This window comes from Panthera uncia (genome assembly GCF_023721935.1).
Source record: "Panthera uncia isolate 11264 chromosome B3 unlocalized genomic scaffold, Puncia_PCG_1.0 HiC_scaffold_1, whole genome shotgun sequence".
NCBI lineage: Eukaryota > Metazoa > Chordata > Mammalia > Carnivora > Felidae > Panthera > Panthera uncia.
Window position 1 is genome coordinate 109,204,090 of NW_026057582.1, and position 14,268 is coordinate 109,218,357.

Below are 14,268 nucleotides of genomic sequence, written 5' to 3' on the forward strand. Positions count from 1 at the left end.
AAGAAAAGAAAGAAGGATGGATAGATGGAAGGAAGGATGGATGGATGATGGCTGGAAGGAAAGATGAGTGGAAGGAAGGATGGATGGATAGATGGATGGATGGATGATGAATGTGGCTCCACTTAATGGATGAGGAAGTGAGGTCTGGAGCTGTTAAGGGTTTTGTTCCCGGATGCCAAGCCGGTTTAAAGCAAAATGGAAATCACACATCCTGCTTCTTGACTTCTGGCTCTGAGCTGTGCGAGATGTAGAGGGTACAGGATGGGAGGCGGGAGGGGCCCCAGCTATGTTGGGCTTCAGCTGGCCCCCTGTAGGGAGCAAGGCACCCCCCCTTGACACCACAGGGACAGGGTGAAGCCTGCCCTCCTAAACTAGCCATGTCTGCCTGGATCCTTCAGTTCCTCCAGGAAGGAAGAGGCATTGAGAGGACCAATTAGGAGAGGTTGGAAAGATCTAGAAAGACAGAAGGATCTCCTTTGCCCACCCCTGCTGGATCAGGGCATGGCTGCACTTCAGAGGCAGGTGGCTGAACACCACCGCGCCTTCCTCCTCTACCCAGAAGCCAGAGTCAGTAATGGCAGGCCACGCAGGCGATCCTGGGGGAGGGCGGCCCGAATGGATTTTCTTGAGGCAACGGATCCGCATTGGCCATTCTGAGTGGCCGATCTGCTGAACAGCAGAATTTCTTCTTTGTGAAACGCCTTACTAACTTTTCCTGTTAATTTTTTTAATTTTCTAAGCTTTATAACAATATTTTCAGATTTGAAAAAAATGGGATGAAAACAATGCAAAGAACTTGCCAAATGGTAGCATGTTACATTTGCTGATTTCCTTTATAATTTGTTTTGTAATTCTCTCTCTACACGTACATGTATACGTGTATATGTATATCTATATACATATGTATGTAGATATACGTACAATCACATATATTATATGTGGGTGTATATATCTGCATATGTAATATAAAATTAGAGAGTCACTTTAACGTTTATTTATTTTTGGGACAGAGAGAGACAGAGCATGAATGGGGGAGGGGCAGAGAGAGAGGGAGACACAGAATCCAAAACAGGTTCCGGGCTCTGAGCTGTCAGCACAGAGCCCGATGCGGGGCTCGAACTCACGGACCGCGAGATCGTGACCTGAGCTGAAGTCGGACGCTTAACCGACTGAGCCACCCAGGCGCCCCGAGAGTCACTTTAGATACTTTTGCCTCTAATTACTTCAGCGTGTTTTTACTTAACAACAAATTCTCCTTCATCACCGCAGTACTGTTGTCAACATTAGTAGATTAACATTTCTACAATGGTAACTAATCTATATACCTGATTCAGATTTCTCCAGTTGCCCCACTAATATCCTTCCTCTGATCCAGGATGCCACCTGCATTTGGTTGCCGTGTCTCTTTAGCATAGGATCCTGTTCCCACAGGGGACGGTTTTCTTAGCCTTTCCTTGTTTTTCACGACCTTGACATTTTTGCAGAGAATCAGCTAGTTATTTTGCATCTGCCCTTTGCTCTGAGTTTGTCTGGTGGTGTTTCCTCCTGATGAGATAGATGCAGGTTACGTGAGGTTGGCAGGCTGCCGCAGAAATGATGCTGTCCTTCTCAGTGCGTCGTGTCAGGCGGGGGGCATGATGATGACCGGTCCCCTCGCTGGTGAGTTTGGCCTTGATCATTTGGTTCAAGTGGGGTCGGTCAAGTTTCTCCGCTGAAAAGCTATTATCTTCCCCCTTCACAAAGTGTTAAGTATCTTGTGAGAACATTTCTTGAGACTATGTAAATATTTTGTTTCTCATCACACGCTTGCTCACCAATTTTAGCATCGGGGCCATCGTCATTGCCTGAAGCACTTATTGCTATGGTGGTTGCCAAAGGTGATTTTTCTGATTCCAACATTCCTTCTGTATTTCCTGGTTGGAATCCTAGAAGAGTTTCCCTTCTTCTCATTTATTTATATCAGTTTAAATTTTTTTTTTTAATGCTTGTTTATTTTTGAGAGAGAGTGATGGCGTGAGCAGGGGAGGGGCAGAGAGAGAGAGAGAGAGAGAGAGACAGAATCTGAAGCAGGCTCCAGGCTCCGAGCTGTCAGCACGGAGCCCGACGCGGGGCTCGAACTCTCCAACTGCGAGATCATGACCTGAGCCGAAGTCAGACGCCCCACGGACTGAACCACCCAGGCGCCCCTATTTATATCCGTTTAGACTTAAGGATTCTTTCTTAACTGCGAGTTAAAATCTGTTAGTGTAATTAACTAATTATAACATTTTATTATGAAATACTTGTAGATTCCCGGGAAGTTGCAAAGATAGCACAGCCCCGTATACCCTCCACGCGGTATCTTGATGGTTGTATCGTACCTCACAACAATACAACATCATAACTGGAAAATGCCATTGGTGCAAGGTATGTGAATAGTAAATTCATGCCCTCACTGCAGTCAAGATACAGACCTGTTCTATTCCTGCAGAGTTCTCCCCTGTGCTATTCTTTTACAGTCACGCCTCACCCTCTCCCCACCATCCCTAATCCCCAGCGACCACTATTTTGTTCTCCATCTCTGTACTTTTGTCATTTTCCAGACTGTTCCATGGATGGAGCCTACAGAACATGACCCTGTGGGGCTGGGTTTCTTTGCTCTGCGTGTCATCCTGGAGATCCATCCACATTGCTGGCTGTGCCAACATCTTACTCATTTTCATTGCTGAGTAGTAGTCATGGTGTGGATGTAGCAAGTTTGTTTAACCATTCGCCAGTGGAAGACACTTGGGTCGCTTCTGGTTTGTGGCTATTACGCATAAAGCTGCCGCGAACGGTCACGCCCAGGCTTTGTGCGGACATGTTTTCACTTCACAGGACTACACGCCCAGGAGTGCAGGTCCCTGTGGATATGGTGAGCGTACGTTTAGACTTTTAAGAGACGGCCAGATTTGTCCAGAGGGGCTGCTTCATCAGCACTGTGTGAGGAATCCTTTTCCCTGCCTCCTCACCAATGTTGGCATTGTCACTATTTTTAAATTTTGTCTCAACATTCTGATAAGTATGCGTTGCAATCTCATTGTGGCTTTAATCTGCATTTCCTTAATGGCTAATGATGTTGAACATCTCTTCAGGTACTCCTTTGCCATCCGTATAGTTTCAGCGAAATGTCTCTTCATGTCTTTTGCCCATTTTCTGATCGGGTCGTTTTCTTTCTTGCCGTCGAGTTCCGAGAGTTCTTTACACGTTCTAGATATAGAAGTCCTTTGTCAGATACGTGGTTTGCAAATCTCTCTCCCTCATTCTCTGCTTTAATGCCCAAGTTGCCCTTGTTGGTTTGTAAAAGCAAGTTTTCACGTACTCATCTGACAAATTGTTTTCTAGCCCCTACCATCTGCCAGGCACTTGTCTGGGAGCCATAGATGAGACAGATAAGACGGGGTCTCTGCTCACGAGGGGCTCACAGGCCAGTGTTGGGGTGTGGAGCAGAGGGAAAAAAAACCAGATCATTTCAACACAACACAGTCAATGGCATAAGAAGGTATGGATGTGGTGCGTGGTAGGAGGGACCAGGAAGATCCGCCAGGGAAGGTGGGAAAGTTGGAAGGACGAGTCTCCTCCTAAGTGGCAGGCAAGGAGGCCACGGGCATTCAGAGCAGAAACAAAAGAGCTTGTGCATCTGTGGCTGAATCATTCAGAGTTCATGACAGCAGGGCTAGGAGGCCAGAGGGCACTATCGGGTGAGTGCTTGGGAATTCCTCAGAGTTGGGTAGCCATCTTGGAAGGCACTCCCTGCTCATGTGACCATGGGCTAGATACTAACTCTTCTCAGGCTCAATTTTCTCACAGGCACAAGTGAGTTTAGTAGTGCCCACTTCTCAGATCCCAGCAGGGTTAGAAATAATATACATAACACATCTAGAACAGTGCCAGGGAGATAGAATTAGGTGTTTCATGAACATTAGCCTTGGCAAATTTTTTTTGGAAAAACAAAGGAAGTTTGAAGATTGGCTTGCGGGAGGGAACCCTGCCAAGGTCCTGCCCCTTCCCAAGGATCTCTCCCTACCGTGGTCCTGCCTGAAGGAAGGGGCGAGCCTCCTCCTGTCTACCTCAGGTCCATCTCCCCGTGCCTGGGACCACAACCTTGCATCTTTCTGGGACTAGGAATCATTTAGACACACTTTTGGCTCCTTCCCAACAGGCTTAAACCTCCCCAGGCCATCAGGCAATCGCTGGCCTTTCTTTCTCAGCCACCTTTCCAGGAAGAGCTGTCTATTTTCACCATCTCCACTCTCCCCCCTCCCTCTTCTTCACTCAGTGTGGTCTAGCTCCCTGCCCCCACCCCAGGGACTTCCCTGGTCAAGGTCATTGTGGCCTCTGTGACACAGACATGATTCACTCTCTCTCTCTCCCCCAGTTTCCCTGCAGCATTTGAGAAGGTTGACCACTTCCCCCTTCTTGAGACATTCTTCTGGCTTGGCTTTCAAGATGGTGCCCATGCAGGATGTTTCCCAGGGTCCTTGTGGGAGCCTCTCCTGAACTCCTTGGTATGCCCCTCTTACTGTACCTTCTACTAAGGAGAGGTGTCCCCCGGGTTCATCCCTCAGCTCTCTGTCCTCACTCAACATGCTTGAGCTCCTTCCTGGTCCTTCCCTGATCCCCATCCATGCCTTCTGTTAGCTTCTTCAGTCTGGGGGTCTCAGGTATCTATTTTCCCACTCTCAGACCTCTCTCCTGAACTCCAGACCACTGGGTCCCACTGTCTATGGAATATCTACCCTTCAAACTCAACGTGAGTGAAGTCAAGTCCCCCCAACCCTTCCTTAGACTGACTCCTCCTCCCCCGATTCCATCTTCCACTGAACAGCACTACGACCTTCCAGCCATCAAGAACAGGCTGATACAACACAGGGAAAACGGTGATGGAGAGGTGAGTGGTAAGTTCAGTGTCCACTGATGCACCAGGGGACCCTGAGGCAGAGATGTCAGGGAGCAGCTGTCAGTGTGTGACTGGAGTCGGGGAGAGGGATCAGGGCAGGAGACAATTCGATGATGTTCCCACTGAGCCAGGAGCAGAGCCAAAGGCCTGGCTGGAAACTCCACCTTTTCCCAGGAGGCCCCCCCACCCCGCCCCAGCTTGGTTTCACTTGTAGGTTCAGGCCTCCCACCTCTATGCTTGAGAGTCCAGGGTATCTGCAAGGGCACAGAAGGAAGGAAGGAGGGGTTCTGCTTGGTTAAGCAAGGGGAAAGGGGATAGCCAAAGAGAGGGAACTGGGAGGCTACAAGTAAAAGTAGCTCCGGGGGAAGGGGGGGTGGGGGAGGTACAAGAGTAGAGGCCAAAACAAGAAGTGAACTTGACATATTTATGTGGTTTGAAAAGGAGAGATTGAGTTGCTCTCCGCCTCACTCCTCATCGTGAATCTGTGAATTTGCACTTCCTGCCTTAATCTGAGAAGGTGGGGGCCAGGAAGAAGGGGGGGCACTAGTGATAACACCGAGATCCACAACAACAACAAAACACAAATAAATGAAAATAACCTCTGGCAGGTATGGAGTGGAGAAGGGACATTTGTCAGGCAAACAAACAAAACTGCAGGCAGTTGGGTGTCTTAATTGACACTCAGCAGATATTTATTGAGAACATACTAGTACTCAGCACGTCAGATACTTACCACATTTTATCTTCGCTGCGGTCATGTGCACTACATTTTTATCCCCATTTTGCAGATGAGGAAACAGACTCAGAAAGATTACTCAACTTGTCTGTGGCCACCCAGTTCAGAGTGTCGACAGTGTCTGATTCTGGTGCCCATGCTCTTTTAGTTGTTTTGTGAAATGTTTATGTTATTTCTTTTTTAGAGTTAAAGTGTACAATCATGCAGTTTAAAAAGTTGACCAGGTCAGGGGTGCCTGGGTGGCTCAGTTGGTTACGTGTCTGACTCCGGCTCAGGTCATGATCTCACGGTCCATGAGTTCGAACCCTGCGTCTGGCTCTGGGCTCTCAGATCAGAGCCTGGAGCCTGCTTCAGATTCTGTGTCTCCCTCTCTCTTTGCCCCTCCCCACTCACCCTCTCTCTCTCTCTCTTTCTCAAAAATAAATAAACATTAAGAAAAAAAATAACTCGTTCTGCAAAGTTTATTAAGGCAAACAGCATTCACCAGCATCCTTCTTTCATAGACAAGCACTTGGAATTGTTTAGATGATTTCATCTAATACTTGGATTCATAACTCTATATAACATGTTCGCATGACTATTTCTTGATATTTCTGTTTTAGGCATTGTTGGTTGACTTTCCATTCTGGGACAGTAAGGTTTGGCTCTTCCCCTCACACACATATACACCTGGTACACACATGCACAGGTCCTAGCCTCCACCCTCCCCATACAGTCATAGAGTTAATTTCTTACATCAGTAGTCAGAGCTGACATTATTATGATGAAATAACTACTACTGCTTAAGAGCGGATTTATGTAGTAAGATTCCTTTCTCTTTCCTGACACCTTTTGTGTTTCTTGGAGTTGATAGTTGCTTTTGTTTTTCCTGTTGCTTGCACAGTTTCCTATTACTTTATTCATTCAATATTCAAAATGGTCATTTTGGTTTTCTGAAGAGAGTAGACACATTGCTGTACATCAATTCTTCTATTTGTTTAATTTCCATGAACAGGGTTTCATGGGGTTTTCTTATCTTCTCCAGTTGAGACTGGCTACCATCTCTGCCTGGGTCATGACTGTCATCCTGGCCTCTCATAATCATCACTGGGGGATTCCCTTTTCATCTATGTCTGTTTTATGGTTTCCTCTTTCTTAGTACCCCCCCCCCATTTTGGTTGATATCTCCATTTTTCAGCAGTTTTCTGATCAAAGTATGCAGGAGTAAAGTTTTAAACCCCATGGATCTTTCTTCTCGGGCTACTCTTTTCCCTCAGAGAAGAGGCTTCCAGTGTCTTGCCTAGAGGATGTACATCTAGATGCGGGTTACTGGGATCAACTGGGAGAAGATGGCTCTGGTACCTCAACATTTAGCATACAAATGTTCTCTTAGTCCCCATTTTCAGTTCAGACCTTCACCTTCAGCTGGGCCTCATATGCCTCATCTTGCTGCAGAGATTCCCTCTTGTCTCCAGGCTTCAGCCATGGGAAGAAATAGTTACCCAGCTATAAGGAGCAGAGGGAAAGATCTGGAGTTATAATTGCCTCTGGGTAAATTGCCTTCACTCAGTAATCTTTACGTCTGCCCTCTCTCCTCACTTGCTTCCAGAAGTACCTGGTGCTGCCAGTTCCTGAGGCTTTTGTGGGTTGTCCTGGGTAAATCAATTTGGTTCTTAGCCTTTCCTACTACCAGCTTAGGAGTGCTTCATAGTTCTCTTTCTAAACTGGTTACCACTTCTCTACCTGCTGTCCAGCTTTGCAAATTTTGTGACTCTTGTCTCTTCTCTTGTTTTCCCCATTCTTATGGGTTTGTGCCTTCAAGATGCTTGTGTTCACTATCTTTCCCTGGGAATCCAAGGCCATTTCTCCCTCCCCATACACAAGTATCTAGTGCTCAAGAGTGGGCAGGTCTTGCATACATGAGTCACTTCTCAGCCTCAAGAGTTTCTCAAGAGAGAGGAAATGAGCTTCTTGGTGTGAAATCAACACATTTCCCACACAGGAGTCAAGATACCTGAGATGCAGAATGACTTGCTCATTATCTTCCTGGGTAACCTGGAGCAAGCCATCTCACCATTTTTGCTGAATCTGTGTTCCTGTCAGTAAAACAAAGCAAATGGCACCCGCAACCCTGCATGAAGATAGTGAGAATCAAGCGAGATTATGGGAGATACAGCTCTCTGCACAGTTTCAGGCACCACACAGATATCTGAGATTAAGATTCCTGGTCTCTAATTCAGGAAGCAGCTAGTAAGTACCTGTGCTAGGTCCTCAGGATTCAGAGATGAGAAAGCAGGTCCTTTTCCCTAGAGAAGCTCATGGCACAGCAGAGGAGGCAGATGAATAAGGACTGAACAAGGCAGGTGCACAAGGAAGGGTTGTACCAGTCGGAGGAGAAGAAGGTGTCCAAGATAGAAAGACTGGTATGAGCAAAGGAAAAGAGGCCTGAATCTGCAAGGCAGGAGCAGAGAGCTGCAAGATCATGGGACTGGAGCTATGTGGCTGGGTTGGGGCTGCCTTATGCCTGCTATCTATGCCATGCTCTTTCTCTGTGAGCCAGAGAGGGGGTTGACCCTGGAGAGTGGCCTGGTTGAATCTGCTCGAGGGAAGGTCACTTCTGACAGTGAGATGAGGGGTGGCTTAGAGAAAGGCCAGTTGAGCTCAGAGGTCTATCAGGATGCAGGAGGGTGATGTGGCCTCAAGGAAGTCAGGAGCAGGGGAGATGGAGAGGAGACTATGGGCTTCAAGAGATATTTAAGAGGCCAAATCACCAGGACTTGGTAATCGACTGCGAAATTTAGGGGATGAGAAAATTTGAGGAGTCTAGACTGACTCAGGCCTCCAGCTCTGATGGCTGGCTGGCCAGCAGAGCTGTTCCCCAAGCCAGGGGTGTAAAGGAGGAAGGACGGTCTGCTCAGAGGAAAATGAGAGAAGGTAAGGGGTTTTAATGCGGACATCTGGAGTGTCACAGATCTGCGCAACACAAGAGGGGGTGACAATGAGGGAGCTACAAATGTGAGTCAGGAAAAAGTCTATAGAGATATTAGCCATCTGGGCATCAGTCACTCAAACGTAACCACCACCCTCATCATGACCGTCAATTCCACCATCATCGCTATATCATTGTCACCATCACCAGCCCTCTACCACCATTACTGTCACCCCCACGACCATCACCACCCCCACCACCATCCTGATCTTTGAAGATTAGTTCCCTTCCCCCCATCTTCTCAGAAATTATCATCTCTTCCAGGACAGGAATCACCTGGGTCCCATGCCTGCCCATGGCAGGTGTTCAGATACTATGAATATCATAGTCAACTGGTGACAAGTGGACCTCAGTGTCCAGAAAAACAGAGTCACTGGCTCCTTGCGCACCTCCTCCAGCCTGCCCAGGGTGTCATTTGAGTGCTTCCTGCCTTCATCCTCATCCAGGCCTTGTGTCGGAAGAGACTGCAGTCTGCCATTAACTCAGCCACATAGACCAGGCCAAGGTGCACCCACCTTCTCAGAGTGGCCAGACAGGTGTGTGCTGCCCCGACCTGCTTTAATCAGTTGGTAACGAGCACAGAAGTCTCCCACTCTGCTCTCTGTCCCTGGCCACACTTTCACGCCCTCCACGCTCTGAACTTCATCCCCCAGAGAGGCCCTCCTTTCTCGACTTCCCACCAGCCTTGCCCCGGTCTTCTGGATACCCTGCTTCATAATCTGTGCTCCCCTCCAGCTCCCCCTGGGACATGGCTGTCCACTAAGGCCACTTCCTCTTACGTGGCGCTCTGATGCAAGGAACCTCCGTGGTGATGTGTTTGTGTAGTAAGCTCCTTGGTCTTCCTTAAGATTCTCTCGGGTTCCCCTTTAGCCAGAATCATGCCTCATCTCCTCATAGAAGCGTGTTCTCTCGGGGCGCCTGGGTGGCTCCGTCGGTTGAACGTGTGACATCGGCTCAGGTCACGATCTCGCGGTTCGTGGGCTCGAGCCCCGCGTCGGGCTCTGTGCTGGCAGCTTGGAGCCTGGAGCCTGCTTCAGATTCTGTGTCTCCCCCTCTCTCTCTGCCCCCTCTGCTGCCCACACTCCGTGTCTCTCTGTCTCTCAGTAATAAATAAACATTAAAAAAATTTTTTTTAAAAGCAAAACTCTCTTTTCGGAGTTAGGCATCAATACACCCTAGCTGGGTGGCCATGGGCAAGCCACTGACTTCTCTGAGTCTCAGCTTCTTCGTGTGTAAAATGGGAATAATACCTCCTCATTTTTTAGGGCTGTCATCGACTTCGATGACCTGGCGTAAGTCAGTCACCCGGGACATTGCCTGACACATCCCAAGTGTTGGATACGTTGTCATTCCCTCTTTATTTCCCTACCCTCCAGCCTCCAGGGCTTGTTTTTGTCATTGTTATTTGTGGTCTTGTCTAACCTATCCTTGTTAGGCATGGCATGAGAGCAGAGAGCGCCTCCTATATGCTTTCAAATCTCCCAGAGCTCTGTGGCCCTAGGAGGGGCTCCATAAATGTTGGCTAAATGACCGAATTGAGTCGGTGGCTGTGCAGCAGGTGCAATCCCTCGCTCATTTGTGACATAACCTTCAAGAGACGAGAAAGAACATGTGAGATCCTTTTGTGCATTCTGCAACCAAATGAGCCTGGTGTGGGGTGGAGGGGGGACATTGGCACCCTGCCCCCATCCAACTGTGCAGAATTAACAGGGCTGGTGGGATCGAAAGCAGTGTGGGTGACGCAGACGATGAGCTGTATACGATGGGCGTATACAGGTAGTAAAGGCGTGAATGGGTCTGCACTAATCAGGGGAGGCTTCCCAGGGAAGCTGAGATAGAAGCAGACTGCACACCAGAATCACCGGGGGGCTTTGAAAACCCAGGGTCCACGAGCCACACCCGGGCCAATTAAATAAAGATCGCTGGGGGTGGGAGCCAGACATGAGCAATTTTTACAGCTTCCAGGAGACTTGTGCAGCTGAGTTGGAAAGCCTGTGGGTGAGAGGCTGGTTGCGGAAGACTGGGGGGGTTGGTGGGGGAGGGGACACTGTTGGCCCCTAAGGTGTGATGCAGATACCCAGGAATGTCACCTCCCTCCTCTCCCCTGCAGCCCGTCTTCTCCTTTACTGGTCTTTCTTCCTTCCTTCCTTCCTCCCTTCCTTTCTTCCTCCCTCCCTCCCTTTCTTTCTTTCTTTCTTTCTTTCTTTCTTTTTCTTTTTTTTCTTTTTTCTTCTTTCTTCTTTCTTTCTTTCTTTCTTTCTCTTTCTTTTTCTTTTTTCTCTTCTTTCTTCTTTCTTTCTTTCTTTCTTTCTTTCCTTCTTTCCTTCTTTCTTTCTTCCTTTCTTTCCACTCACCTCCAGTTCCCTTTCGCAGCTGACGAGAGGGAACATCTCCTTCCAGCGCCTGCATTAATAACACCGTGTATCCCCGGGGAGATTAGGAACCTCTCTGTGTTCAGAGCCCCCTGGCTCATCAAAGGCCGAGGGCACAGGGAGGGGACGGGCGGGATTTACACGGGTAACTCCAATTAAGACAAATGTCAGCTTCCTCTCCGCAGGCTGCGGGTGCTCTCGCCCCGCCGTGCGGCGGGGGCCTGGAGTGGGAGAGCAAGACTGTTTTTGCTGTAACTGTCAGGCTCTGAGAGAAGCAGCCAGAAGGAAGCAAAAGGAAAGCAGGAGCAGGAGGGCTGTCCTGGCACAGATACCCTCCCAGGCCCTGGGCGGTTCACAGGCCCCTCCTCCCCAGCATCATCCCTCAGGGCGCCGCTTTGGAAACACAGGGGGCTGTGTGAGAAGCCTGCTCCAGGGACCCCCCCAGGATCGGCTGTTGGTTTCTCTGAGGCTGCTCCAGGGCTCCCATCCGCTGGAGGGTAGAGCCCCTCCTATACAAAGGAGGGAGGATCCCTAGAAATGCAGAGTCTCAGGCCCACAGCCACTCCTCCCAGGGCAGAGCCTGCAGGTTAACAAGATCCCCAGTGACTGGGACACCCAGTAAGGGTGGAGAAGCTTGCTCTCTTTCTTGCAAATCTGGACTCTGAGGGAAGACAAAACTGTCGCAGCATCATGAGGACGGGGAGAGGCTGAACTGACGGGGGGCTCGAGGCCTGGCCCTAGCCAGGACCTTCCGGATCGTCCTGGCCGGGCCATCCTGGCACCCAGTTTCCCAGTCTCTGTACAATGGGGACAAGGATGGCCTCACGCGGGACCAGCAACTCATGGAAATGGAGGTCGTGATGGTGATGGAGGCACAAAAAATGAGGCAGCGCGTATGAGGCGCTTAAGATGTCCCTGGACTATGCTGATGGAGTTATGTAAATTACTCACCTTTCACAGAAACGCTGTTACTAATCCCCATTTACAAATGGGGAAATGGTGGCCCAGCAAGGCAAAATAAAATAGTTGACCCAGGCGTATACAGGTAGTAAAGGCTGGAGGGCACTGAAACCTATTGCTTAAGGATTGTGCATTCACCGAAGCTTTCCCAAAAGCAAAGAAGGCTTTCCTTTTCCTGGGCATCACGGGACTGCCTCCAAATGGTGGTGATACCACCCTAGAGGTAACCGAATCCACCCTATGACAAGCCAGAGAGCCGGGTCGCCAGCTCTGTAAGATCACCCGTGGCCTGTGACCCTGTTCACATCACTCACGTGAGTGGTGGGCAAGGTTCTGTCCTGGCTCAGCTTCCTGTCATTCCCACAAAACTTCTTAGGTCGGGAGAGAATAACAGCGTGAGCTCTCTGAGAGCTACAGAAACGAGGCCATGGTCAACAGTGCCCAGCGTTCAAATCCCAATTCTGCTATTCCTTGTGGCCCCGGGCAGTTTACTTTACCTCCGTGGGCCTCGGTTTACGCCTCTGTAAAATGGGAGTAGTAAAAGCGTGCTTCCTAAATGTATTGAAAAGATAACCTATGGTTCCTTTAGAGGCTCTAGAACAACGTCTGGCAAGGAGCAGGCACTCAGTAAGGGGCAAGTGCTCTTTCCCCCGCCCTCCTCCTCCTCTTCCTCCTCCCCCTCCTCCTCCTCCTCGGCAAATTCTTCCCTACAAGAGAACCCTGTGGACAAAGCAGAAAGGTTCTAGTACCATGGATATCAAAGAGGGATTAGCTTGAGCTCATGAGGCAGCAGGCTGTCTTGGGGCTCAGGGTGCCCACGGGTATGTGTGGGTTTGGAATGGGCATGGGGTTTTGGAAAGCCCTGTAATCAGTGGCCAACGGGCTAGCACAATACCAGAGGGTTGCCAAATTATCTGGAGAAACAAATTCTTGGGGTTTTATTTAAACTACTTGCAATAGACAGTACTCCTAGAATGTTATTTCCGTCTTTCTCTGCTGTCTTGACCAGCGTGCCCTGAGCCTCTTCGTGGCGGCTTGTAGTCACGACCCTCCAGTGGGCCGTGTGCCCCGCGTTGTGATCCAGGGTGCCCTCGGGGACCCTGGACCGAAGGCAGAGCCCCGCGCGGCCGCAGGTGGTCAAGAACCGATCTACCACGGCTGTGCCCTTGTTGTTCCGACAGCGAAGTCTTCTGTTAAAATGGAAACATCCAAGTGGGAAACAGTAAGACACCGTGGCCCATGACCTTCGAGTGAGAACTGATTTCTTGGATTAACAGCTGGTATTTAGCCAAGGCCCCGAGGTGGGGGTGGTCTCAGTTTAGGAAGCAATGAGAGGAGAGAGGGGCAGGAGTGGGCTTGGGGCTTCATCGGGTGTAGACAGGCAGGGATTCAGACCCTCCCTGTGGATTTGGTTGTTTAGAAGGGGCCCCAGTTAGGGGGGCTGAGGAGTGAACTTCCCTTGTCATCACTGAGAACATTCTGGGATCCAGGGAAAGGAGTGCCGGTAAGCGGGTACAGACAGCAGAGGCTTCAACGCCGACTGAGGGCCATGAGGCCCCGCTTCCCACAAGAGAACATTCCCTTTGCTCAGCCCCACACATGAGGCCCTCTCTTGCTCTGTAGAGCAGCCTGTATCTCTATCTCTATTTTTATCTATACAAACAGCCTCTTTAAGCCAACAGTTCACATGAAGACATGGAAAGCATGTGCATTAAATCTGCAGATGACTCAAAGCTGGAGGGGATGAGAGAATTAAGGTTCAAGATGAGCTCGGCAGTCGAGAATGCTGGGTCGAAAGCAACCAGATGAAATTTGACATCAATAAATCTCACGTCTTGAATGCCGTTTCCAAAAAGTCAGTTGCACAAGAACGGGACGGGGGAGACCTGGCTTGACTGCAATTCACATAAAAAAGATGAGGAGGTTTGAGTCCGCCTCAAGTTCAACGTGAGCGAGCCAGCCGAGTGAGGAGGCAGCTCGGGGAGGGAAAGGAAGCGTCCAACAACATCCTAATGCTTCTGCTGCATTAACCCCTGGAGAGGGGGTGGGAGCGCGGATGGAGTGGGCCCGGGGGGGGGGGGGGTGGGGGTGGGGGGGAAGGTTGGTGTTGAATGGCCTTGTCAGAGAGAGTCAGACCCGCAAGGGCTGATACTTACCGAGTACTCAGGACACAGAGGGGCGGACCCGTTTGCCCAAGTTCACACGGCCAGTGGGTGGTGGACCCATGCCCTTGATCGCTCCGCTCTGCTGCCTCTCTGTTAGACAACACCTTGTCTACTTTCTCTTCCCCATTTTACAGATGAGGAGACAGGAC

General features: G+C 49.6%; 1 long non-coding RNA gene across 3 annotated transcripts; it reads left to right on the top strand.

Moving 5' to 3' along the window:
• Positions 1-2,738: 2,738 nt before the first annotated feature.
• Positions 2,739-14,014, top strand: LOC125908925 (uncharacterized). Of its 3 annotated transcripts, none has more exons than XR_007453485.1 (3): positions 2,739-4,916; positions 12,964-13,204; positions 13,620-14,014. It is a non-coding gene; the product is annotated as an uncharacterized LOC125908925 (long non-coding RNA). The 3 variants fall into 3 exon arrangements; XR_007453484.1 differs by having other exon boundaries at positions 2,739-4,909; XR_007453486.1 differs by having other exon boundaries at positions 2,739-4,909; positions 13,678-14,014.
• Positions 14,015-14,268: the final 254 nt, after the last annotated feature.